The following is a 26328-nucleotide window of genomic DNA, read 5'->3' as shown; positions in this document are numbered from 1 at the left end:
TTGAAATAGGGCTACATATATGCAATTATAGCATTAGACATCACGCAGCTTCTTATAGCCGTGATCGTCTAGTGGTTAGGACCCTACGTTGTGGCCGTAGTAACCCAGGTTCGAATCCTGGTCACGGCAACGATCTAAGCTTGGGACCGTTGTCACGGAAGAAGCTTATTCTTTTTGTTAGAAATCATTCACGCACTCAAGCATAGGCCATGAGAAATCATGAAAATACTGTTATAAAACCGTAATAAAACTTGTATATAGAAAATCAAAATTGAAAATTAACTTATTTCTGCCCGAGATCGAACCGGGGCTCTTCCGCATGTTAGGTTCATTGGATCATAATGGATACATAGGACATGATTTGTTTTCTAAATTATGATATAAAACCGTGATAAAACTTGTATACAAAGAATCGTTATCCAAAATAAATTTGTTTCCGCCCGGGATCGAACCGGGGGCCTTCCGCGTGTTAGGCGGATGTGATAACCACTACACCACGGAAACTTCTGTTGTTTTCATCCAACTAATCAGAATTTGAAATTTTTATTGGATTATTTGAAATTAGGCTACACATATGTTATTATAGCATTATTTGAAATAGGGCTACATATATGCAATTATAGCATTAGACATCACGCAGCTTCTTATAGCCGTGATCGTCTAGTGGTTAGGACCCTACGTTGTGGCCGTAGTAACCCAGGTTCGAATCCTGGTCACGGCAACGATCTAAGCTTGGGACCGTTGTCACGGAAGAAGCTTATTCTTTTTGTTAGAAATCATTCACGCACTCAAGCATAGGTCATGAGAAATCATGAAAATACTGTTATAAAACCGTAATAAAACTTGTATATAGAAAATCAAAATTGAAAATTAACTTATTTCTGCCCGAGATCGAACCGGGGCTCTTCCACATGTTAGGTTCATTGGATCATAATGGATACATAGGACATGATTTGTTTTCTAAATTATGATATAAAACCGTGATAAAACTTGTATACAAAGAATTGTTATCCAAAATAAATTTGTTTCCGCCCGGGATCGAACCGGGGGCCTTCCGCGTGTTAGGCGGATGTGATAACCACTACACCACGGAAACTTCTGTTGTTTTCATCCAACTAATCAGAATTTGAAATTTTTATTGGATTATTTGAAATTAGGCTACACATATGTTATTATAGCATTAGACATCACGCAGCTTCTTACAGCCGTGATCGTCTAGTGGTTAGGACCCTACGTTGTGGCCGTAGTAACCCAGGTTCGAATCCTGGTCACGGCAACGATTCTAGCTTGGAACCGTTGTCACGGAAGGAGCTTATTCTTTTTGTTAGAAATTATTCAGGCACTCAAGCATAGGTCATGAGAAATCATGAAGATAATGTTATAAAACCGTAATAAAATGTGTATACAGAAAAAAAAATCCAAAATTTACTTATTTCTGCCCGAGATCGAACCGAGGCTCTTCCGCATATTAGGTTTATTGGACATAAGGGATACATAGGACATGATTTATTTTCTAAATTATGAAATAAAACCACATTAAAACTTGTAAAGAAAGAATCGTTATCCAAAATAAATTTGTTTCCGCCCGGGATTGAACCGGGGGCCTTCCGCGTGTTAGGCGGATGTGATAACCACTACACCACGGAAACTTCTGTTGTTTTCATTAAACTAATCAGAATTTAGAATTTTTATTGAATTATTTGAAATAAGGCTACACATATGTTATTATAGCATTAGACATCACGCAGCTTCTTACAGCCGTGATCGTCTAGTGGTTAGGACCCTACGTTGTGGCCGTAGTAACCCAGGTTCGAATCCTGGTCACGGCAACGATCTAAGCTTAGAACCGTTGTCACGGAATAAGCTTATTCTTTTTGTTAGAATCAGGTACTTAATCATAGGCCATGAGAAATCATGAAGATAATGTTATAAAACCGTAATAAAATGTGTATACAGAAAAACAAAATCCAAAATAAACTTGTTTTTGCCTGAAATCGAACCGGGGTTCTTCAGCATGTTAATCATAAAGGATACATACACAGTATAAAAATGTTACAGCATATATGATGTAACAAAAAGGCTCCGTTCGATTCGACACATTTTTCAATCACTTTTTAAAATTACAGGTCGCCGTTACTATGGAGCTTGTATTCAATATTGCATACAAGAAAAAGTTGGATGTAAAATTAGAGGCTATTGAACACAAAAATAAGCGTTTAAATATTTCCATAGCGTGGAGTTTTTAGATTTTTTAACTGTGTAGGACATGGTGGATTATCATCTAAATTATGATATAAAACCGTATTAAAACTTGTATACAGAGAATTGTTATACATAATAAATTTGTTTCCGCCCGGGATCGAACCGGGGGCCTTCCGCGTGTTAGGCGGATGTGATAACCACTACACCACGGAAACTACTGTTGACGTAAACTACGTCTAAGGGGAAGACTCGGATACAGGGTGTAAAATGAAAATTCTAGACCAACATTTGAAAAGGGCGTAACAGCCAAAAAATATTCTTCTGATACATTGTCCACATATATAGCTTTATATGTAGACGAAGAATCAGATGGAATAAATTTTGGCTGTTACGCCCTTTTCAAATGTTGGTCTAGAATTTCAAAATTGGGGACCGTCACGAAATCATGTAAGATTTGTAACAATAATAGGTCCTTTATCTTTCAATGGATTTTAAAGATTGATATATCAATCGATTCATAAACTCTCCACCAATTTGCCAGTACTATTGGAATTTTTTAGTATCAACGCTAAACTATTGAAAATTTCAGTTCTTTCATGCCTCATGCATCCCCTATGCAGCGCGTTCCAATCCTTGGTAATTGCCTACTTTTAGGGTATTATCAATTGTTGAACTGGGATGTATGAATGGGGTGGCCCAGCTGCTAGACAGTGGATTCCCTACTCCCTCCGGGGTTCCCTACGTTGTGGCCGTAGTAACCCAGGTTCGAATCCTGGTCACGGCAACGATCTAAGCTTGGGACCGTTGTCACGGAAGGAGCATATTCTTTTTGTTAGAAATCATTCAGGTACTCAATCATAGGCCATGAGAAATCCTGAGAATAATGTTATAAAACCGTAATAAAATTTGAATACAGAAAATCAAAATTGAAAATTTACTAATTTCTGCCCGAGATCCAACCGAGGCTCTTCCGCATGTTGGGTTCATTGGATCATAAGGGATACAAAGGACATGATTTGTTTTCTAAATAATAATATACATCCGCAATAAAACTTGTATACAAAGCATCGTTATCCAAAACAAATTTGTTTCCGCCCGGGATCGAACCGGGGGCCTTCCGCGTGTTAGGCGGATGTGATAACCACTACACCACGGAAACTTCTGTTGTTTTCATCGAACTAATTCGGGTTCAGAATTTTCATTGTATTATTCGAAATAAGGCTACATATATGTTATTATAGCATTAGACATCACGCAGCTTCTTACAGCCGTGATCGTCTAGTGGTTAGGACCCTACGTTGTGGCCGTAGTAACCCAGGTTCGAATCCTGGTCACGGCAACGATCTAAGCTTAGAACCGTTGTCACGGAAGAAGCTTATTCTTTTTGTTAGAATCAGGTACTCAATCATAGGCCATGAGAAATCATGAAGATAATGTTACAAAACCGTAATAAAATGTGTATACAGAAAAACAAAATCCAAAATAAACTTGTTTTTGCCTGAAATCGAACCGAGGTTCTTCAGCATGTCAATCATAAAGGATACATAGGACATGGTGGTCTATCATCTAAATTATGATATAAAACCGTATTAAAACTTGTATACAGAGAATCGTTATCCAAAATAAATTTGTTTCCGCCCGGGATCGAACCGGGGGCCTTCCGCGTGTTAGGCGGATGTGATAACCACTACACCACGGAAACTTCTGTTGACGTTAACTACGTCTAAGGGGAAGACTCGGATACAGGTTGTAAAATGAAAATTTCAAAATTGGGGACCGTCACTAAATCATGTAAGATTTGTAACAATAATAGGTCCCTTATCTTTCAATGCATTTTAAAGATTGATATATCAATCGATTCATAAACTCTCCACCAATTTGCCAGTACTATTGGAATTTTTGAGTATCAACGCTAAACTATTGAAAATTTTAGTTCTTTCATGCCTCATGCATCCCCTATGCAGCGCGTTCCAATCCTTGGTAATTGCCTACTTTTAGGGTATTATCAATTGTTGAACTGGGATGTATGAATGGGGTGGCCCAGCTGCTAGACAGTGGATTCCCTACTCCATCCGGAGTTCCCTACGTTGTGGCCGTAGTAACCCAGGTTGGAATCCTGGTCACGGCAACGATATAAGCTTGGGACCGTTGTCACGGAAGGAGCATATTCTTTTTGTTAGAAATCATTCAGGTACTCAATCATAGGCCATGAGAAATCATGAAAATACTGTTATAAAACCGTAATAAAACTTGTATATAGAAAATCAAAATTGAAAATTTACTAATTTCTGCCCGAGATCCAACCGAGGCTCTTCCGCATGTTGGGTTCATTGGATCATAAGGGATACATATGACATGATTTGTTTTCTAAATAATGATATAAAACCGTAATAAAACTTGTATACAAAGCATCGTTATCCAAAATAAATTTGTTTCCGCCCGGGATCGAACCGGGGGCCTTCCGCGTGTTAGGCGGATGTGATAACCACTACACCACGGAAACTTCTGTTGTTTTCATCGAACTAATTCGGGTTCAGAATTTTCATTGTATTATTCGAAATAAGGCTACATATATGTTATTATAGCATTAGACATCACGCAGCTTCTTACAGCCGTGATCGTCTAGTGGTTAGGACCCTACGTTGTGGCCGTAGTAACCCAGGTTCGAATCCTGGTCACGGCAACGGTTCTAGCTTGGAACCATTGTCACGGAAGGAGCTTATTCTTTTTGTTAGAAATCATTCAGGCATTCAAGCATAGGCCATGAGAAATCATGAAAATACTGTTATAAAACCGTAATAAAACTTGTATATCTTCTTCTATATACATAAAAATGAATTTCTTTCTGTCTGACCCTTATAGACTCGGAAACTACTGAACCGATTGGCGTGAAAATTTACATGCAGAGGTTTTTGGGGTCGGGGAAGGTTCTTAAGATGGTTTGAGACCCCTCCCCCTTTTGGAAAGGGGGGCTCCCATACAAATGGAACACACATTTCTGCTTAACTCGAGAACTAATCAGAGAATAAATCAATTTTAGGCGAAACAAAGTTCGTCGGGTCTGCTAGTAGAAAATAAAAATTGAAAATTAACTTATTTCTGCCCGAAATCGAACCGGGGCTCTTGGATCATAATGGATACATAGGACATGATTTATTTTCTAAATTATTATATAAAACCGTGATAAAACTTGTATACAAAGAATCGTTATCCAAAATAAATTTGTTTCCACCCGTGACAATCCAAAATAAACTTGTTTTTGCCTGAGATCGAACCGGGGTTCTTCAGCATGTTAATCATAAAATATACATAGGACATGGTGGATTATCATCTAAATTATGATATAAAACCGTATTAAAACTTGTATACAGAGAATTGTTATACATAATAAATTTGTTTCCGCCCGGGATCGAACCGGGGGCCTTCCGCGTGTTAGGCGGATGTGATAACCACTACACCACGGAAACTTCTGTTGTTTTCATCGAACTAATCCGGGTTTGGAATTTTCATTGGATTATTTGAAATAAGGCTGCATATATGTTATTAAAGCATTAGACATCACGCAGCTTCTTCCAGCCGTGATCGTCTAGTGGTTAGGACCCACCGTTGTGGCCGTAGTAACCCAGGTTCAAATCCTGGTCACGGCAACGATTCTAGCTTTTAACCGTTGTCACGGAAAAGCTTATTCTTTTTGTTACAAATCATTCAGGCACTCGAAAAATCATGAAAATAATGTGATAAAACCGTAATAAAATTTGAATACAGAAAGTCAAAAACCAAAATAAACTTATTTCTGCCCGAGATCGAACCGGGGCTCTTCCGCACGTTAGGTTCATTGGATCATAAGGGATACATAGGACATGATTTATTTTCTAAATTATGATATAAAAACGTATTAAAACTTGTATACATAGAATCGTTAGCCAAAAAAAGTTTGTTTCCGCCCGGGATCGAACCGGGGGCCTTCCGCGTGTTAGGCGGATGTGATAACCACTACACCACGGAAACTTCTGTTGTTTTCATCAAACTAATCAGAATTTGGAATTTTTATTGGATTATTTGAAATAAGGCTACACATATGTTATTATAGCATTAGACATCACGCAGCTTCTTACAGCCGTGATCGTCTAGTGGTTAGGACCCTACGTTGTGGCCGTAGTAACCCAGGTTCGAATCCTGGTCACGGCAACGATTCTAGCTTGGAACCGTTGTCACGGAAGGAGCTTATTCTTTTTGTTAGAAATCAGTTAAGCACTCAAGAATAGGACATGAGCAATCATGAAGATAATATTACAAAACCGTAATAAAATGTGTATACAGAAAAAAAACAATATCCAAAATAAACTTATTTCCGCCCGAGATCGAACCGGGTTTCTTACGCATGTTTGGTTCATTGGATCATAAGGATATATACATGATTTATCGTCTAAATTCGGATATAAAACCGTAATAAAACTTCCTTTTTCGAATTCTGGTCACGGCAACGATCTAAGCTTGGGACCGTTGTCACGAAAGAAGCTTATTCATTTTATTAGAAATCATTCAAGTACTCAAACATGGGGCATGAAAGTCATATTCCAAAATAAACTTATTTCTTCCCAAGATCGAACCGAGGTTTTTCTGCATGTAGTAGCTTTATTGGAGCATAAGGGAAACATAGGACATGATTTATTTTTTAAATTATGATATAAAACCGTAATGAAACTTGCATACAGAGAATCGTTATCAAAAATAAATTTGTTTCCGCCAGCGTGTTGGGCGGATGTGATACACCACTTGACTGATTGCTAGCAATAAAATTAAGCCTCTTCCGTGACAACGATCCAACGCTTGGATCGTTGCCGTGACCAGGATTCGAACCTGGGTTACTACGGCCACAACGTAGGGTCCTAACCACTAGACGATCACGGCTGCAAGAGTCATATAAAACAACATCAACGAAACAACCTCAAAAATCAAGTCGAGCTTCAACTAGTCAATTAACAATAAAACCTCAATCGAAAGAAAACTGCCTTAAATAGATATAATTTCGTTGCATCACTCGCCCCTTCTCCACTCTATTTCTTTTTTCGCTGTGGATCGAAAGCATAGGAGTATTTGCTGCGGCAAATTGAAACCCCTTCTACCTGCTGCTAAGTAGTTATTTTTCAACGATCCGCTGCACCCCAGCCATGTTTAACAGTGAAGCCCAGTTCGGACCGAAGGCTTTGCTCCGATTTGACAATTGCCTTCAATAAAATTTCACTGTTTCCATATACCGACATGAAAGCACCATGCAACAGATTGCCGATCGAAGCTAAAAATAATCACCTTCGGAATCGACTCCAGCGGTACAGTTCATACATACATTCGAGGGTAGCGTACGCAAGGAAAACCCAAAAAAAAGCTCCACATCAATGTTGGCGACAACTGGCAGCTGGCACAAATTCGTCGAAAACAAACCCAGCTAAATTAATTTCGGTAGCTAACATAACTTTGGTACCGAGCAGCCTTTTTTCCGGATCCCAGATGTAAATACCAAATAAACCCCATCCATTACGTTGAATGGGAAAAGGGGACCCGCACAAAAAAAAATACCAAACCCTTCCAAAGACACCGCGTCCCGAACTTTTTTGAGTGTAACTTGTGTTGCCAAAATTCCTCTACAATCTGTTGTACTGTGGTTGAAACGGGAAACGGGATCTATGGAAAAAGTTCATTCTGTATATTATCCGGATCTTTTCAATTCAAATGTTTATACATTTGGGAACGGTTCGGCACTTCATCTCATAGCTCCTATTTCCATCCCATCAAAAACAAAGCAATGAAAAGGTATTTGATTTGTTTTTTTGTTTTTGTGATTTTCTCAGCAGTGAGCACGCATGTTAGCAAAAAGAAGCGACAAGATTGGTACTGTATTTTTCTGTTTTGCGATGTATCTTCAATGCGATGGAAAACGGTACAGTTCTGCTAGTTAGTCGCGAAATTCACATAAAATATATTAAAAATCTCAAAAATGTCTATTCAACTCCGCGACATTTTTTTTTTTGGATTTTTAATTAGTGTTCTGGTTACTCGCATTCTCATTGTAATGAAGAAATTTATTAATATTTCCCAGATTAAGCCGTCTGTTGATCAGAAGTAAGCGAGAGAATACAATAAAGATAGCCAAATGACAAAGAGATTCGGATTTTTAGGAAAAGCGGAACATAGAAATTTGTAGAAATTTTTCTATTTTTTGGAATTTGTTCGAATTCATTCGAAAAAAAAAGATTTTTTTCGGAATAACAATAATAACACGATAAGAAAATTATTTTGAGCTTTTTAGTGGAATGTCTTCACTTGTCATAAGACGAGTTTGTACAATCCCATTGAATTCCACCACTTAATTGTATCTTTACAGATACGTATTTCGACCTCAACAGTAAGACCGTCTTCAGTGTCTCGTACTTGACTCGACATAATACACCGTGTCTTTGTCCAACGAGGCTTATTTTCAAAAAATCAGTATCTCTCAAACACCCACTACACGAAAGTATAGGTTATCCACTTTCACGTAGGTGCATTTTTAAAATGTTCTATCGGGGGTCATTTTTCCATACATTTTTGGAGGGGTTAAATCGGCTATCATTTGAGATTTCTATGGATTTTGCACCAAAAATAGTGAAAAAAATAAAAATTGTTCTAGTTCCCTCGATAGAACATTTTAGTTTACCCACCATATGAAAGAGGAGAGCATATACTTTTACGTGGTAGGTGTTTCAGAGATACTGATTTTTGAAGGATATTATATCCCCATACAGACCCCGTGAATAACAATGGAATATTTCGGAATAACGAAACTAATTCTGAGATTGAAAAATTCTGAAGTTGTAATGGAAATTAAATGATTCTAAAGTGATTCTTGCGATTTCAAAGAATTTAAAGAGTTTTGAATTGCAAAGTTTGGTAAGGGAACTGCTTATTTATTTCTTTGGTAGTTTTCTACTTACCCATGGCTCTGCACCCCTACTGGAGCTGGGCTCTGTTTTAAACTTTGTGCACTTCCCAGCGTTATTTTCAAACTCAAAAAGCGAGATTGAAAATTTGGCTGCAAGGAATTTTGCGATTTATCTTTAAATATTACAGCTCTTTTTTGTGCACAACTTTTTATTTTATGTGTAAAAATCAGGCATTGCAATACCATCTGAACACAGGATATTATCTTCCCTCATGCAAAGATATTACCACTAATAAAAGAGCACTCTAGAAAGATTGTATGATTTGCGTGTTTGACGATAGCTAGCCCAGTTCAGAGTATGTTCATGTTGCGAAGGTATTGCAACCATAAAAGCTGTGAAAAATGCTTCTCCATGGCAAATCTTATAGATAGATAGCTAAGATCAATATCTTATTATTTCATCAGTATCTTATCAGTATCAGTAAGCTAGTTTAGTTTGTTGTAGGATACCCTCAGTAATGGGGTTGAAGGACTATTTGCGGTCAAATAAATCCACTAAACGAAAGCTTAGGAAGAAAAATGGAAAAATTTTGGTTGGCGCTTGGTGCGATTTGGCAGAACCCCGATCGCGAAACATTTGGAAATCGTACATTCGATCGTGTCCCGTGTGGTCAACTCGTTCGAGGAGACGATCTAGCGGCAGTTGACAGCGAAAGAAAAGCGAAGACACCGACCCCGTGAACGCTAGGAAAGTGAGAGATTACTTCAAGCGCAATATGAACCATTCGATTAGGGACTTGGCAAAGAAGGTCAATTCTATCGCTTAGTTCGTCCAGCAGACAATGAAGCAGAATGGACTTAATGTCTTCAAAGTATAAGGAAGGCGCCTAACCATGCCAATAAATAGAACACGGTGGTCAATTTTCGCGTGAGTGATTGGTGCAGCCGAAATGCATCGTAATGAATGACGAGAGACACCAAACAGACCCGAGCAGGAGAAATTGGCTCAATAATACTTAATTCTGTTATTGATACTATACTCTGTTATGAACTAGCCCTGCATAAGAGGTAAAATACCAAAGGAATAATACCAAAAACTAATATGTACAATACTTAAGCCATAACAAACTCAGTTATTCAATTGAATTTCAATACCAAATGCATAACCAATTATTATTCGTTTGGTATTGAAATACCATACCATGAAATAGCATGTTATCCCTCAGGTATTCTGCATATAAGTTTTTGGTATTATTTTTTGGTATTTTACCTCTTATGCAAGGCTAGTTCATACCAATTTCTGTTATCGAGGTCTTCGCTCCTGCTCGGGGATCTCCAGCCAGCATTTTTTTTATCGCCAAGTCCCGCCTGAATGCTCCGGAAGAAGAAAGTCAACAAATCTGTGGCGATTGGCGATCTGCTGCCTCCGGTTCCAGGAAGATGACACTCTGTTTTGACTGGATCGGTGATGCAGCGGTACAAAGCCAACGATGTTATTTTTGTGTCGAAAGTGCCGAACTTCGCCCAATAGAAAAATTCTGGGCGATTGTGAAGGACAAACCCCGGAAAGCAGGGAAGATCTTCAAAAACGACATCGAAAAAAATGGTGGGTAGAAGTGTATAAAAAAGATGGCGCAAGTGTTGCACACAATTTGGAGACATTTAGCCTAGGATAGAAAGTTGAATGTACCAAATTCGCAGAAATATAGCTAATATAAGTTTATTTATTCTCTGAGAGTTTCGAAAATATCCGACCTAAAATATATTTTTGATGGCCATTTTTTGCCTTTTTTTTCGAGTGCAATCTTTATTTTCAATTGAAGGCAATTTCAGTTTGAATATTTAAATTATACGTCTTGGGTACGAAAGTTTTTTCAGCGCAGATGCTATAGGTTTGAAAAACCTTATTCTATATAAAATTAACATACTACTTTACATAACTGGTAACTCCTATGCATGGAAAACACTATTTTTGGCCCATATGACATAAAAAAATAATCCTCCTCCGTGACAATGATTTAAATCATTGCCGTGACCAGGATTCGAACCTGGGTTACTACGGCCACAACGTAGGGTCCTAACCACTAGACGATCACGGCTACTGGAGATTGTGTCAATCTGCCGATAAGTACTAAAAATGAATTAATCAATTTTAGCCACACATTGCTGTTCTACGCCTTTGATTTTCCATTAACTCTGTAACGCGCCGGCAAGTTCATCATTGAATTATGCATATTATAGTCATCGAATTGAAAATGTCAAGCACATTTTTGACGTAGGACTACGTCTGTCTTTTCTGTATTGGGGTACACTTTGCGATTGCGAAAAATGGAAACCGTCACGAAAATATGATAGACTTTGAACTTTCATATCTCAGCCCTTTAAAACTTTTTTTTATTGAAAACTGGCAAACAATTTAGAAGTAGTAAAACAACCAATCCCGTGCATGCATCGCAAGCACAAACATCAAAATCAAGCAACTTGCATGTGTGGATCTAATCCTCAGTTCGATTAAGATTTCACATAGAGTGGACGCATCTGAGCAGAAATAGCAGTACGATGGCACTGGAGGCATTTTCAACGGAAAACCATCGCATTTATGGTGGTTGTCTGCGTTGTCTGGTCATCATTCAACCTCAACGAACCAGCATTATAAGTGAAAAAAGGATTGATTGCAAAACTGTCGTCTGGTGCGATCCCGCGTGATGCTGAAAATTTATTCCAAATGGTGGCGTCTTACCGAAAAGTCATCGAGTTTGGTTGCAGTTAATTATTGGAAAAGCTTATTGGGGAAAGAAACTTGGATTTTCTCAGGACCAGCATTTTCTGGAAAGAGATAGGGTTGATTGCTAAAATGGCCTGTATCTGTGGCATCGCCGTGATAGCTTGGTTGCCGTTAATGATTCCATCCATTCAGAGTTCGCATCGCTCACTCAACCTCAGGAGCACAGGTTCCTCCCTCATGAAAATTTTCGGGGAGAAATCACTTTTCGGGAAAGAAAAACAGCTTGGACAGTGATAAACATTTTTCGCTCACTTCGATTGCCGCCAAACATTGGTTTGCACTTTTTCTTTCATATTCGAGTCTTTTCGTGGCATCTTCAATGCGAATGGTAGTAGCTTTTTTTTTTGTCTATTAAGGAGACTTTTAGCCCGAGGCTGGCTCGTCTCCGGATGGTAGTAGCTTATGTAGAACAAATAACTTAATGCTTTCATACAGATAGCGTGGTGATGTGGCTAGAGTAAGCGCATCCCTACGGCTATTATTGTTACTATTCTGGGTTCGAATCCCGGTGCGGCCATACAATTTTGTAATTGTTCTGCGATAATTCTCGCGAAAAGTGAGTGAGTGGGTAAAAGTGATGAAACGAATAGAATTTTCATCTAATTGGCAAGGTTTTCGTTTATCACCCAAGTCCAATTGTAGAAAAAGATAGATGGGTGAAAGATGATCATCAACATAAACAACGAAAAAAGATTCTCCACTGGCCCGAGAAACGCTTGCTTTGGTCTCATTGAAACGAAAAGTTGAAACCCTGCATCCATTCGAACAAATTTATTGCCTCATCTCCCTCCGACGCGCGCTTGTGATTCTGCTACCGAATGGCAACTTTCTGTTTTGCACTTTGAAGCAAATTAATCTTGGATCAACCTTCTTTTGTATAAAATGGCGGACCGGAAAACATCGATTTCATTTTCAATGACTAACAGAAACAAAATCAAATACTAACAGAATCAAAGAATCTTGCCAGAAAAGTTCACTTTCAGCGGACGACAGCCAAAACGGTAAAGACGATACTTTAGAGGAAAATTTTTACAGCATTCACCCACCCACAGGCGACCGTTGTTCAGACCGACAGACGCCAAGCAATTATGTTTTGTACTATGAAGAAATTTCGTCTTGGGTCAAATTTGTTTTGTTTTGTTGAAAAGACAACACGTATTTTGAATCATTAACAGCTCATAACCAAATTCAGCATCTTGCGAGAAGATTTCACAACATGCTTTAAATTTCCAGTCTCTCCCATGCTTCGGGTCAGCTCTCTGTTGAATTTCGATCAAAATGGCTCGCACGTTCGGTAATCGTTATGAGTGCACATCATATTTACACCCATATCAGATCACAAAGGGGCGGGGCTAACGGGCTTACTTTATTGAATACAAGGAAGCTGCTTCCCGACGCTTTTGATCGGGATTCCACAGAAGCGCTGGTAGCAGTTTCAACGGAAAACACGCATTGGTGGTGGCGTCTGTAGCGATCCCGCGCCACCAGTGGCGATGCTGAAAATGCATTCCAAATGGTGGCATCTTAGCGAAAACTCATCGAATGGCCGTCGGACAATAACAGCACGAAGTGAAATTCCAACGCAAGGTTCCGACAAGCGTTTGGTTGTTGTCGTTAGTTATTGGCCAGGCGCATTGGAGAAAGGAAATTGGTCCTTCGGATGACCAGCAGTTTCTGTACAGAAAGGGTTGATTGCAAAAATGGACTGTTTCGGTGGCATTGGCGTTTGGCGTAGTCGCTCGGTTGCTGTGAGTTCTTGTGAAAATTGTATAAAATGGTGACCCGGTTTATCGATTACATTTTCAATGACTAACAGAAATAAAACCGAACAATCTTGCCAGAAAATTTCACATTCCGCTGACGACAGCCAAATCGATGAAAACTGACACCATCTTAGTGGAAAAAAATCGTTTAGCTGTTCTAGTGTTTGAAACGGCGGATTATTAAAAATGAAGGATCTTTTCAGAATCGTCATTGTCTTTTAAACGAATAAATTCGAAAAATTAAGCCGAATAGTTTGTTTGTCTTGAAGTTCTTGAAGTTCCTGTTTCTTTGTCACCGGCGCCATAGAAAACACGGCATACCGATACGAGATACCGAACGTTGCAAATAAATATATTTGTATTTGGTTTCACGCCTCTTCTGATTCTGCTTATTTTTCAATTATTTCGGACATTTTTTAGGATGGTATCTTTTAGGATTGTGATGTCCTCAACTGAAAGCCAGACGAGTGGCTTCAGCGGCAATGCGGCCGACGAGTCGTGTTAATCCCTTTTCCACGGTTGGTGACTCAAAATTCGTCTAACTAATCGATCGTCGTTGTAATCGAAATCCTTTGAAGAAGTTGTCTTAAAACTTAATCATTTTTAAACAGTTTTGTGTTGCACTGACATGCATTAATGAAGAGCACGTAATAAGTGTGATTCACATCAAAGCCCTATCTTTTTTTTAAATTGCCATGTCATGTCAAAAACTTTGTTTTGTTTACTATTGGAAGATAGGTTCTTTGTGACCTTGAGTGACTTTGAGAAGTGTTATTATATAAACGGCAACATTACATAGCACTAAATTGTACATCAGTTTCCGTGGTGTAGTGGTTATCACATCCGCCTAACACGCGGAAGGTCCCCGGTTCAATCCCGGGCGGAAACATTCTTTTTTCAAACATCAATGTTTTGCATTTATGTACAAAGAATAGCCAAGAAGTTTGAGATAGGAACGATGAAATTCAAATTAGCATATTTTTGCCTGAAATAATCCGATTTTATAAAAACCAAGACTTCCTAATTTCTGTCCCCATCCTTAATCTTAGTGGGAGTTCAAAAGAAGACACAGACACAAACATTGAAAACTTGATTCGGAAGTTGGAATTCGAAAGAAAGTACAATGTACAAAGTTGAAAATTATAAAATCGTCATTTTTTAGACATTTGAAAAAGGAAAGAAAGGAAGGAAAAGGAAATTCGAGTTTTCTGTTTTCGATGGAAACTAGAACGAATTTCCCACGGCCGCGGAAAGTTGAATAAGTTCCGCGGAATTTAAAAAGAATTCCCCATGGAAATTTGTATTTTTTTTGAAAATTCTTAAGAACTATTTCCCGCAAGAATTCCGCGAGAATTCCTCATGAAAATTCGGAAGAATTTTTCATTAAAATTCGCAATAATTTTGCATGAAATCTATCAAAATCTAGCAATCTATCGGAATTCGAAAGAATTGTCCACCCATGGATATTTGAAATAAATTCCCGAGGAAATAAAAAATAAAAATCTAGGTTAATAAAGTCACAAAACTAAGATTGGGACTTACTGACGCAATAGCGTCAGTGGTGTTTCGAACTTCCCTCATTTTCTATACGAGGCAAAAGGTTAATGAGGTATGCTACAGGTTAATGCGTTAGTTTTGTATTTAAAAATACTTGTGTGTGGTTTTTTGAACAGCACTTCTAAATATCTCCATTATTTAGATATCCTTTATCAAATAGCAAAAGGGTTGTAAAAAGAGCGTGTCCATATGGTTCATCCACTTTTATCAATAAAACGTGAATCGAAGCATTTATCGCCTTTTTCTAGCTGTCACCAGTCAATCTGAATCTGTATTATGAAACATTTTTTACTGCGGTGTCTAAAATTAAGAAAAAACAAAAAGTCGAGCTGTTGTCGAGGAGCACTTCTCTTAAACGTGTGCCCTCCGGGACTTCAAGTAATTCGGGTAAAAAAAACAATCAAATTAATTAAAATTAATTGCCATCCATTTCTCATTTAGCGTATCTTTGATCTCGTATTACTTCCTTCCGGGATCAGTAATTTGATACTTCCCATCCATCAATGTAATAGCAAGTGTACTAATCTAAACAACCGTTCGCGAAATTGCCAATTTGTTCCCTTGCTACCATTAGTTCAATTAAAAATACAGTTAGATACCTTGCTATTGCGACCAAAAATAGAAATTAATGACTCTTCGGACTAAAAAAGCAGATGAGATTGACGCAAAACTTTACAACGTTTTTTTGCCTCGCTAAACACTCCATTTGATAAACCTTAAACAGATTTCTTGTGTTTTATTTTGTTAATTATGCAAAATCAAATTCAAATAAGCAAACTGCTTAGCTTTAATGAATTATTTTCAAGCAAACTATTTGCATGAATGAGTGCTAAGAGTTGGGCACGCCAACCGGTTTGTGTTGGATTTGTTTCAACGATTTTTGGGAAGATAGATCCGGATGATTCAATTTTCTGTCCCAGATTTCCTCGTCCGAACATCACACAATATAATTGTGTTTGAGCTAATCTCCTTTTCCAATCGCAAAATTAGAAAATATTGTCGACCGTTTCGTTTCAGCGCGGCCCGGCCCGGCTTGGATAATTCCCAGGAAATTCAATTAAATCCTCCGCAAACGACACACTTCGTAGAACGAGTGGCTTTTGGAAAACTTGATAATCTACCATAATCGCATCCCGCCCGAGTCCGTCACCGGGGGTCCAGAAACGGGTGCGGCCGAACCGAAAGTTTTGTAGGTACCTTTTTATTTAGACGGTAGACAAATTATTCAATCGGCAAAAAGTCAGCAAACCGGAAACGAGATTGCTCCCGATAATAAATCATTCCCGCGTGAATACAACAACGTGCTTGATGCTGTCTCGCCACCACGGAAAGGATTCGAAAGCGATTATTTTCCGGGAGCCCTGGAGCGTGCGAACAAACATCATCAGCAGAAGTAGGAGGGTGGGAGCTTTATCCTTATACTGTTACTATAATAGTGCTTGGCTGAACAGCTTTAATATTCTTATATGAATTTCAGTATTACGCGAATTCAGAGTAAATTCTACAAAGAAAAGCTCCGAAGGATTGAATAAATCTGGTCTTCTAAGGATAAAGTCGATATCTTATTGAAATAGTTGTAGTTTTGTTAACAATATTTGTATTTTATGAAAAAAAATTCGAAGAAAATTTGAAGAAATATTCTACCTAGAATAATCGATGTTACTGAGTAGATTGAAGGACTATAGAAAAATCCTTAGGATTGTGAAGTTTCAAATATCATGTTTGGGAATTATCTAAAGGGATGAATAATTTTAAGTGTCCTATTATTCGTTTATATGATAGCGAAAATTACACACCTGTTAGATCACCATTTTTTCGTTCATTTATTTCTTCTACAGTTCATTTGTACCAATTAACTAATACGTATTTCATTTCATACATTGCAAACTGCTTCAGTGTTTTTTTTTAAATCGAATGTTATCGTCCTTCACAAAACAATGAAGAAGTATCTAAGAAACGAAATATGTATCTGTTAAGTAAATGACAGATCTAATAATATTTTTAGCGCCTCGGACTGAGTTTTGAATTCTAACAAAAGTTGAAAAATCCTTAAAGATGGTAAAGTTAAATATGAAATTCGGAATTTTCACTAAAATAATTTGAAAAACTCTCGTTCTTACTCAAACTTTCCGGTTTGGTTTCACGATTGTTCTTTCTTCTCTAATTTCTTTCGGTTACTTCTGGATTTATAATCTATTGATCTTCTTTTTCTTTTTAATTCGTGTATTCGTACTTTTTTCAAAATATTATTTATTCTTGGTGGAATAATATCAAAAGAATTTATATCAAAAATGCGTATCACTGAAGTTGGATTTCCTATTCTTCTTTTTACCGGGAGCTGAAACGCTTGCACTTGCAGGCAAAACACCCCGTGCCATAACAACATTCAGCGAGCAGCATTCAACAGCTCTGCTTTCTGCACCATAACAGTAGCAGCTCTTTTTGTCTAAATACCCGAGGCTGTTGTACAAGCGCGCGTCGTCAGAATGGCACTCTGATGAAAAATGAAAATAATGGGATCTTCCCTTCGGGGAAAAAATGATGCCATTACAGCAGATGGACCATCACCACTCTCGAGTTACGACAGTTCAGGGATCTGGTTATTAATTGTCACGAGAAATTCACAAACCACAAGTTCAGTAGAGTTTCTTCTGTTTGCTCTTAGAACATAAAAAAAAACTTTTTTAATTGTAACAACCCAGCCTTGGTCCAGCGTTGCTGCGAAGGCGACCCCACTGGTAATAAGGAAAAATGTCCAATCAAGTTTCCGTGGTGTAGTGGTTATCACATCCGCCTAACACGCGGAAGGTCCCCGGTTCGATCCCGGGCGGAAACAAAAACTATTTTTACAATTCAAATGAACCTCAATTGGGCAATTCTACTTCCCTTTCACATCGGTTTAGTTTCGTAACGTTGTCTTAATATATTGATATCTTCCCTTTAAATGCTTAAATTACACAAACTGGTACAAAATTTCCCTTTACCAGTGTAACTTCCGCTAAAAAAATCAATATTTCATTATCTCATGTTGGACACACATAGCAAGTCCCAATCCCAGTCAATGGTTCTATTTTGGGCGGTTATCCTCAGTTATGTTGTTCTCTGTGTTATACTTCGATTGACCGTAGCGCATGGAACGTTTCTCTTGCTTTGGAGAACAGTATAAATGGGATAGGAATTATTCACTTCGCGACGCGATTTACTCTGACCATTAGTCATGTTTTGCGATGCTTAGAGGTAGGTGAGGGGTTCAGTAAGCCGATTTTCCAGGGATCGGATCGGGCGGGAAAATTGGACGAATAGATTTCCAGGTCATGTTTCTGCACTTTTTTTATCGCGCTAGATTGAACATGTCAACATCATTAATTTCGTTTGCTTTTACGCCAAATGTAGAGATATTTCAGTACACAAAAGCAGCATAAGCATGATTGATGAATAAGACGTACTTACAGGGAAAAGGTCGGTCCAGTCAACTTTTTACTATTTTAAGGCGGCTGTGTTCCACGAAGAAATGCCAATTTTAAGATGCCATTTAAGGTTGGGGTTGGGAGCATCCCTTAGGCACCTCGGCAATCATGCTAAAATAATAGTGTCGTTCTTTCCTCGAATCTGTAAGGCGATCTTCTCTGGTGAAATGCGAGTTAAATCGGTTGGGCTACTGAAGTGGGTGTATTATGAGAAAAAAGGCAAAGTTATTGCTGCTGATCCTCGTAATTCCAGCGATAGAACTCTAAAAGTGGTTTATAGGACTTAAGGTTGATTGATGGCTCACTTGAATTATATTTTAGAGCCGTTTTGAAGACTGTATTTTTATAGCATATCTCGAGGAGCAATTCAAATCATGCTTTTATATCAATTTAAAAATAACATTATGTAACTGAGAGTGAAGTCAGCCATAACTTTTCTACATCAATCTAAATAACATAACTAAGTATATATTGCTGGTCCCGCTGCAAGTACGTATAGTAGATAATGTATTGCTGGCTTTGAATATTTTCTAAGTTATAGGAGAGCATGCAATTCATTCGAAGTTATAAGCTACCTTACTTCATCAGACGACAGATCCGATAAGCCACAACCAGCTTGTCTAACATCGCCCATTCTTCTTCTGAATGTAAGAACGATGTGTCGTACATTCATTATTTCTATATTACATCTCACTCGGATGGAAAGCAAAGTATTGTTATTTTGAACAACAATTTCCATAGAATACGCAGCTTCCTTTGTACGGCCCTAGCCGCAAGAAGTCGTCAAAGCAGCTGGATTGAATTTTATATCCCTCAATTCAGCTTGGAAAATTGAACCGGTTCGACTTTGCAACAGGCAGCGTCGGAAAACAACATGAGATGTGTTTATTCTTGGGCCAACCATGACTATAATCCAACGCAGCAACTTGACTTCCTTCATTCGGATAGAATAATATAATATATCAATCATGTATTAAAATGTCATTTTCATTACATCAAATCTCTGTGTGAGCAAAAACTGAGTTAGCTCGTTAAAATTATAACTACCACGTTCACCATAACAGGCGAACTCTTTTGATAAATAACTCCCGGGATTTCGATATTAAAACTCTGTTTCCGACTAAGGGGCAACACTCCAAATTGAGCCGCTCATCCATCATCCATGACCTCATTGGAGCGAATCTGAGAACGGTACTGAATGCATGCACCATTCGCAAAATGAAAAAATCCAGATTAATCCACCTAGCGGTGACGATGCCTTTCTCAATTCAATCGTTTGGTTTCGCCTTAGTGTGATGCACATCATAAAAAATTGCCTACATTACGGCTCTTGCAAACGCTGTATAGCGAATCAACCAACCAAGCTTATATGGTGCAACGCACAATTTTCTTTATAACTGTTGAACGCAATGACCGCTCGTAATTATATCCAACAGTGATCAACTAGGGTTTGTCCCCCGTCGATTGCAACTTGTTGCGGGAAAATCGGGTGAGAATTACTATATGAAATAGTGGCTAATGTTTTTCGATTTTCGTGTGCACACACATACATACACACGGACTGACAGACATTTGTTCAGTTCGATGATATGAGTCGACTGGTATATAGCATCATGGGTCTCCGAGACTTCTATAAAAAGTTCGATTTTGGAGTGAAATGATAGCCTTTCGGTACAACTTTGTTGTACGAGAAAGGCAAAAAAACCTTCTCTTCATAAAAAGTGGCATGTTAAATTTCATAATCGACGTCATCATCGTTGTCGTCGTTGTCAAGGATCACGGGTTACAGTGAAATTGTTTTATTATTTGCGGCTTTACCAACTTAGAGTGGCAAAAAAGAGTATGGTCTACATACAGTCCCCTTCAATAGTAATATTCGCTAAATTGCCACCAGGTATTATTTAATTGATCGTTCCCACTGCTTTGCGTATTAAGTATTAAATGAGGGGGTTAGAAGCAGAGGGGTGTAGGTGACATTTTGGTCAAAATTGAGTTGACTACGGCAAAAAAATATTTTGTTTCCAGAGCTTTGCGGCAATATATTGATATATCGTACGTTGGTTAATATATCGTACGTTCTTTATAAAAAATGTGGAAATTCACAGAAAATTTGTTATTTTTGGCAACTTACATACATTTTGTATGAAACGAAGAAATATTGAAATTCATTGCATCCATTTTTTGCCACTTACACCCCTTCACGTTTGACCCCTTCAAATATAATTTATATTACAGTAAGAGTTTTCCTGAAGAAGGTTCGTTGAAACGATAGTCAGCTCTTCTAATTTACTCAGAGGAACTGTTTCGGTTGTGTGCCCCAATTGTTTTTGGTCCATAGCTTTGGCACAGAGAAACAGACGTCTCACTCACTTAGAACAAAAAGCGATCAAAATCATCGTCAAATGGTCGTTAGGTTGAATAGTCATTAGGTGAAATAAGAAGTGAGACGTTAGAAGTAAGAAGTGAAAAGCAAGAAGTGATTAGTAAGAAGTGAAAAGTAAGTGAGAAGTCAGTTCTTCCTTCTCCCTTCTTTCTTCCGCCATTCTTTTTTTTCTTCTTCCTATTTCTTTCTTTTTTCTTGCTTCCTTTCTATTTGCTTGTAACCTCTTTCATTACTCTTCATTCGTATTTCTTCTTCCTACTTTCTTCATTTCCTTTCATCATTCTTCTATTTATATATGGAAACATCCATAAATTACGCAACGCTTAGGGAAGTTGACGGAGTAGTGACGATCTATACAAAATTTGCAGACGCCTCATACAAAAAGTGTTGGGGGTTAAAATTGTATTTTTGTTCTACGTAATTAATGAATCTTCCCTAAGAATATACACGGTTAGAAAAAAGTACCTAATATTAGGTACTTTTCACTCAAATCCTCCTTCTTCTTGCTTCCTCCTACTTTACACAAGGTACTCTCCCAAATGTTATGCCTTCGACTATCACCAATTGCAAGGGAGTCCGTGGGACAGTACCTGGTGGGATTCATGGGCGAAAGCTCTACTACGGACCAGGTGTTATGCCGCGAATACAACGTGCCCACACATCATCTATTCATCAAATTCAAAGCCGCATATGATACAATCGATCGGGACCAGCTATGGCAGCTAATGCAAAAACACGGATTTCCGGATAAAATGATACGGTTGTACGGGGCATACTCGAGTCCCTTCGAAACGCGCAGAGGGTTACGGCAAGGTAGTGGTTTTTCGTGCCTGCTATTCAACATCACATCACTGTGGAGGGAGTAATACGAAGGGCAGGGATTGACACGAGTGGTATGATTTTAACGAAGTCCGTCCAGCTACACTCAACCCTCTTTTTACGTTACTCATTTGGGGGACGTAAACCGAATGTGACGTAAAAAGAATTTTTGCTAAAATTTCTAGTATTTCACTTAATTTATTGATCTTTGGATACTTTTAAATACTTGCGTCTTACATGAGGTATTGTAAGATTTCTCCAAATCCAGGCATATGAGATGTTATAAGATCTCCAAATTGTCCTGGAGTTTGAATCAAATTGTCTTTCAGTTACGTCTCAAATACAGCCATATGAGATATTGTAAGATCTCCAAATTGTACTGGAGTTTAAACCAAATTGTTTATCGAATCAACCAAAGCCTTCATGATGTCCCAAGCCGTGGCACAGTGGCGGGCCCTCATACAAATCCCGGACAAAACCTGAGATTGCGTTCAAAACTTCACCAAAGAGTAATTTTGAAACGTTGAATTAATTTTGAGGTTAAAATGGTTATCCGACATACTTTATGTTATCCAAGGGCTTCTGCAAGCCCAGGCCCTAGGATCTAGAACAAAGACAGCGTCCTCATTCTAACATTGCACCAGTCAATTTCCCGCTTTGGCGCAGCTATGCGCAATTCACCAAACTAACCACCGAAAAGTAGACAAAAAATAGATTTTAATACATACATAATATCAGATATTTTCGAATCTTTCCTAAAAAAGTTTAGACAAATTTTATTTTCCCATACATATTTGTTCGGGAGATACTTTACGGAATGAACTTCAACAAGACACCAAAAATTTAATGTACAAGTTACAATCAAAAAGTTTTGGAACTAGCTCATTGAATATATATGTTAAATTAAAAAAATATGGGCTTCACGAAAACCACGAAAAAAAATTTGAGGTTGTGTCCGGCTTTCCGCCACAGTGCGTGGTATCAACTCGATTATGTCCTCCAAGGATGTGTCTTTCACTTGTGTCTCAAAACAATACATATGAGGTGTTGTAAGATCTCCAAATTGTCCTGGAGTTTGAATCAAATGGTCTATCCAATCAACAGAGGCTTCCATGATGTCTTCAGTCGCGGTATCAACTCAATTATGTTCTTCGAGTATTTGTCTTTCATTTGCGTCTCAAAACAAGACATATGAGGTGTTGTAAAATCTCCTAATTGTCCTGGAGTTTGAATCAAATGGTCCACCGAATCAAACAAGGCTTTCACGATGTCCCCAGCCGCGGGGCCAACCCAATGTTGTCTTCTGAGTATTAGTCACTCACTTGCGTCTCAAATTTTAGCATGTAAGATGTTGTAAGATCTCCAAATTGTCCTGGAGTTTGAATCCAACAGCCTTTTGGTTACGCGTGTTGATCGTAAGGCTTATATTTCAGGGATGGATGATATTTATAAATGATCTGCAATGGACCAATAGTTAAATCCTTATTCACTTTGGTTCTATGGACCAAAAAGGGCATGACCCATTTCATGTGTGATCGGATTTAGTCACAATCAAATTGCTACAACCATTTTTGTCTGACTTGTGCTGCTCGAGTTGTTACCGCGGCTGGGAACATCATGAAGGCCTTGGTTGATTCGGCAGACCATTTGATTCAAACTGCAGGACAATTTGGAGATCTTACAACATATTATATGCCCAGATTAGAGACGCTAGTGAAAGACATATATACGGAGAACATAATTGGGTTGATATCGCGGCCGTTGACAGCATAAAACCCTTGGTTGATTCGGTAGACCATTTGATTCAAACTCCACGACAAATACTCGGAGGACATAATTGGGTTGATACCGCGACTCAAGACATCATGGAAGCCTTGGTTGACACGGCAGACCATTTGATTCAAACTCCAGGGCAATTTGGAGATCTAAGAACAACTCATATGCTTGGGTTTGAGACGCGAGCGAGAATTAAATACTTGGAAGGCATAATTGGGTGGTTACCGTGGCTGGGGACAATTTCGAGATCTTAGGACAACTCATATGCCTGTATTTAAGACGCAAGTGAAAGACAAATACTCGGAGGACTTATTTGGGATGAAACCGCGGCTGTGGAGTCTAAGGAATTCATCGATGACCTGGAAAGGAAGGCTGCTTAAGGCATATTGAGTTTGGTTGAATAGATCATATAGGGCATAAACCATTTTTAAAAAGAGATAACAGCCCTTCGGTCACGCGGGTAGACTTCGAGACCTATACTCAAGGGAATTCTTGAATGACCTGGAACGGAATTTGGATTAATATATCAAATAGGGCATGAACCATTTTTCAAAGGAGATAACAGCTCTTTCGTTACGCTTGTAGACCTTAGGTCCTTGGTTACGCGTGTAGACTCCAGGAACAATTGTTGAAGGCAAATGATGAATATACAAAGCATCTACTTTGTTTTTTGAGTTTCTAAGAGTGCCTTCTTATAGGCTTACTTTTGGATGTCAATAATGTTTCAAATTCTTTTTACGTCACGTGCCGTAAAAAGGAGGCCGTAAAACGAAGTGACGTATAAAAAACCGCCGTAAAAAGAGGGTGTATTTGGTTTCACCGGCGACATTGACATTATGGCATATAACTTTGAAAAGATAGATGAAGCCTATGACAGACTGAATGGGAAAGCTAAGCGGATCGGACTAGTTATCAACACGTCGAAGAAGAAGTAAATGATAGGAAGAGCCTCAAGACAACGTGATCCACTCATTACGAGTTTGTATCGGTGGTGGCGAAATCAAAGTGGTTGGGTAATGAAAGTATTTGTTCTCACTGCATAATGGTCGGAAATAGACGAAATTTGGCCAAAACTATCGTTTTTTACTAGATTGTCTTATCTGGATGCCGTACTCGTAACACTGGGTAGATCACTTTTCCGTAATGTGTTACGAAATAAGATCTACTAAACAGAGCCATAGCTTCATCCATTTTTTCGAGCTAGGGCAATAAGTTGTGGTAATTAAGTATTGAGTCCTCGCTACTAACAGCAGGCTCATAAACAAAACATAATTAACTCTACCCTGCAGATGGTTGAAAGACTAGAATTCGAACTTCGTTTGAGGCTACGTGAGCAATGGTAGTAGGTGAACATACGGAAATACTTGTTACTGAACAAATTTAAATGATCTTGTAGATAGTGATAAACCCCAGGTTTTCAGCTAGACAAGAATGTGGCTAGGGCTCCGATGCATGGTATAACAGTATTACTGTTCCGTTTTCTCAAGAAACGATAACATTTTCTTGTCATAAGACGAGCTATGACAAGTGAAGACTTTCCAAATAATTTTCTTCTTGATTTGCTATTGGTAAGGAGCGCGCCTTCAATAGAAGCAACTAGGCTTACCTGAATTTTAACTCACTTTAAAGTAAACCCAAATATTGTGGTTCCATTTGAACACAATTTTCTCGAAAAATCTGGTTGCTATTCGGAAGAAACTCTTTCAAAATAATAAAAAATCTATTTAGTATCGCGCGATAGCTTCGAGCTTAGAACTGTAAGTATAAATGTTTTAAATCACTTCATTTTTTTGTTTTAAGAGACCAATTACTGGTTTGAAAAAAAAAGACGCCTGATAGATTAGATAATGCCCAAAAATCGCCGCAATTTGTGGATTAAAGAGTCTTAAAAGCATGTATATATCATCCTTGTTTTAATCTAATAATAGATCGGATGTGTTCAACTTTCTAAGACGAAAGTTGTAATTCAAGATTTGAATTTTGAAATATTTCGTTTTTACTACCGGATTGATCATGAGATGGCGCAGATGGCGAGAATAAATGCGTATTTACACTGTACATATTAAATTTCATTAATTTTATTTCAGGGTTACAAATGTTCAATTCATAATTATCAAAAAAAAAATTAAAACACTGAATTAGAAATTTTTGGTACGAAATTATAATAGTTATTTTTTTACAAAATCACTTTGAAAGATACAAATTATCTCTTCTAATGCAATCTAATGTTACTCTCTTCTAGTGGCGTATTGTAACCCAATTTTTTACCGTTCAACGATATATTTTTTCTGTATCAGCCAAAATAGAAAATCAAATTAACAGAATCGTTCAAACTTATCAAAATCTATTTATTCCATGCATTCACGAGGATAAATATCGTAAATTCAAATTGAACTGGTAAATTGGGGTTAAGGATTGGTTTAGCTCACTTCTGAAATAAGGCGATATCGTAAAAAAACTGATAACACATTTTAGCAATAAAATGAGCTTCAGCAAACTGAATTCGTGCTAGTCAAAAACGCTTCTGGCTACAATACATTGAGTGGTCATAATTTCCAAAGCACAGAAGTGACACCGATGATGATTACAACGAGGTCTGATCCGCCACCAGCAAGAACCATGGAACACATATGTTCGCTCGTTCCGAATCGAAATGG

At 38.1% G+C, this 26328-nt stretch overlaps 1 protein-coding gene and 20 non-coding genes across 21 annotated transcripts in view; 9 read left to right on the top strand and 12 right to left on the bottom strand.

The window, feature by feature from the left end:
• Window positions 1-26328, bottom strand: part of LOC134213082 (mitogen-activated protein kinase 1) — a 329641-nt gene that overhangs the window by 259301 nt on the left and 44012 nt on the right. The gene's annotated exons all lie outside the window — the stretch shown is intronic.
• On the top strand, window positions 58-129 carry Trnah-gug (transfer RNA histidin (anticodon GUG)). Its single transcript has one exon. It is a non-coding gene; the product is annotated as a tRNA-His (tRNA).
• On the bottom strand, window positions 432-504 carry Trnav-aac (transfer RNA valine (anticodon AAC)). Its single transcript has one exon. It is a non-coding gene; the product is annotated as a tRNA-Val (tRNA).
• Window positions 650-721, top strand: Trnah-gug (transfer RNA histidin (anticodon GUG)). Its single transcript has one exon. It is a non-coding gene; the product is annotated as a tRNA-His (tRNA).
• Window positions 1024-1096, bottom strand: Trnav-aac (transfer RNA valine (anticodon AAC)). Its single transcript has one exon. It is a non-coding gene; the product is annotated as a tRNA-Val (tRNA).
• Trnah-gug (transfer RNA histidin (anticodon GUG)) lies at window positions 1205-1276 on the top strand. The gene has a single exon. It is a non-coding gene; the product is annotated as a tRNA-His (tRNA).
• On the bottom strand, window positions 1577-1649 carry Trnav-aac (transfer RNA valine (anticodon AAC)). The gene has a single exon. It is a non-coding gene; the product is annotated as a tRNA-Val (tRNA).
• On the top strand, window positions 1758-1829 carry Trnah-gug (transfer RNA histidin (anticodon GUG)). Its single transcript has one exon. It is a non-coding gene; the product is annotated as a tRNA-His (tRNA).
• Trnav-aac (transfer RNA valine (anticodon AAC)) lies at window positions 2345-2417 on the bottom strand. Its single transcript has one exon. It is a non-coding gene; the product is annotated as a tRNA-Val (tRNA).
• Trnav-aac (transfer RNA valine (anticodon AAC)) lies at window positions 3289-3361 on the bottom strand. Its single transcript has one exon. It is a non-coding gene; the product is annotated as a tRNA-Val (tRNA).
• Window positions 3470-3541, top strand: Trnah-gug (transfer RNA histidin (anticodon GUG)). Its single transcript has one exon. It is a non-coding gene; the product is annotated as a tRNA-His (tRNA).
• Trnav-aac (transfer RNA valine (anticodon AAC)) lies at window positions 3832-3904 on the bottom strand. Its single transcript has one exon. It is a non-coding gene; the product is annotated as a tRNA-Val (tRNA).
• Trnav-aac (transfer RNA valine (anticodon AAC)) lies at window positions 4633-4705 on the bottom strand. Its single transcript has one exon. It is a non-coding gene; the product is annotated as a tRNA-Val (tRNA).
• Window positions 4814-4885, top strand: Trnah-gug (transfer RNA histidin (anticodon GUG)). The gene has a single exon. It is a non-coding gene; the product is annotated as a tRNA-His (tRNA).
• On the bottom strand, window positions 5597-5669 carry Trnav-aac (transfer RNA valine (anticodon AAC)). The gene has a single exon. It is a non-coding gene; the product is annotated as a tRNA-Val (tRNA).
• Trnav-aac (transfer RNA valine (anticodon AAC)) lies at window positions 6138-6210 on the bottom strand. Its single transcript has one exon. It is a non-coding gene; the product is annotated as a tRNA-Val (tRNA).
• On the top strand, window positions 6319-6390 carry Trnah-gug (transfer RNA histidin (anticodon GUG)). Its single transcript has one exon. It is a non-coding gene; the product is annotated as a tRNA-His (tRNA).
• Trnah-gug (transfer RNA histidin (anticodon GUG)) lies at window positions 7042-7113 on the bottom strand. The gene has a single exon. It is a non-coding gene; the product is annotated as a tRNA-His (tRNA).
• Trnah-gug (transfer RNA histidin (anticodon GUG)) lies at window positions 11149-11220 on the bottom strand. Its single transcript has one exon. It is a non-coding gene; the product is annotated as a tRNA-His (tRNA).
• Trnav-aac (transfer RNA valine (anticodon AAC)) lies at window positions 14486-14558 on the top strand. Its single transcript has one exon. It is a non-coding gene; the product is annotated as a tRNA-Val (tRNA).
• Trnav-aac (transfer RNA valine (anticodon AAC)) lies at window positions 17990-18062 on the top strand. The gene has a single exon. It is a non-coding gene; the product is annotated as a tRNA-Val (tRNA).

This window comes from Armigeres subalbatus, chromosome 2 (genome assembly GCF_024139115.2).
Source record: "Armigeres subalbatus isolate Guangzhou_Male chromosome 2, GZ_Asu_2, whole genome shotgun sequence".
Lineage (NCBI taxonomy): Eukaryota > Metazoa > Arthropoda > Insecta > Diptera > Culicidae > Armigeres > Armigeres subalbatus.
This window is presented reverse-complemented; position numbering and strand designations above follow the sequence as displayed.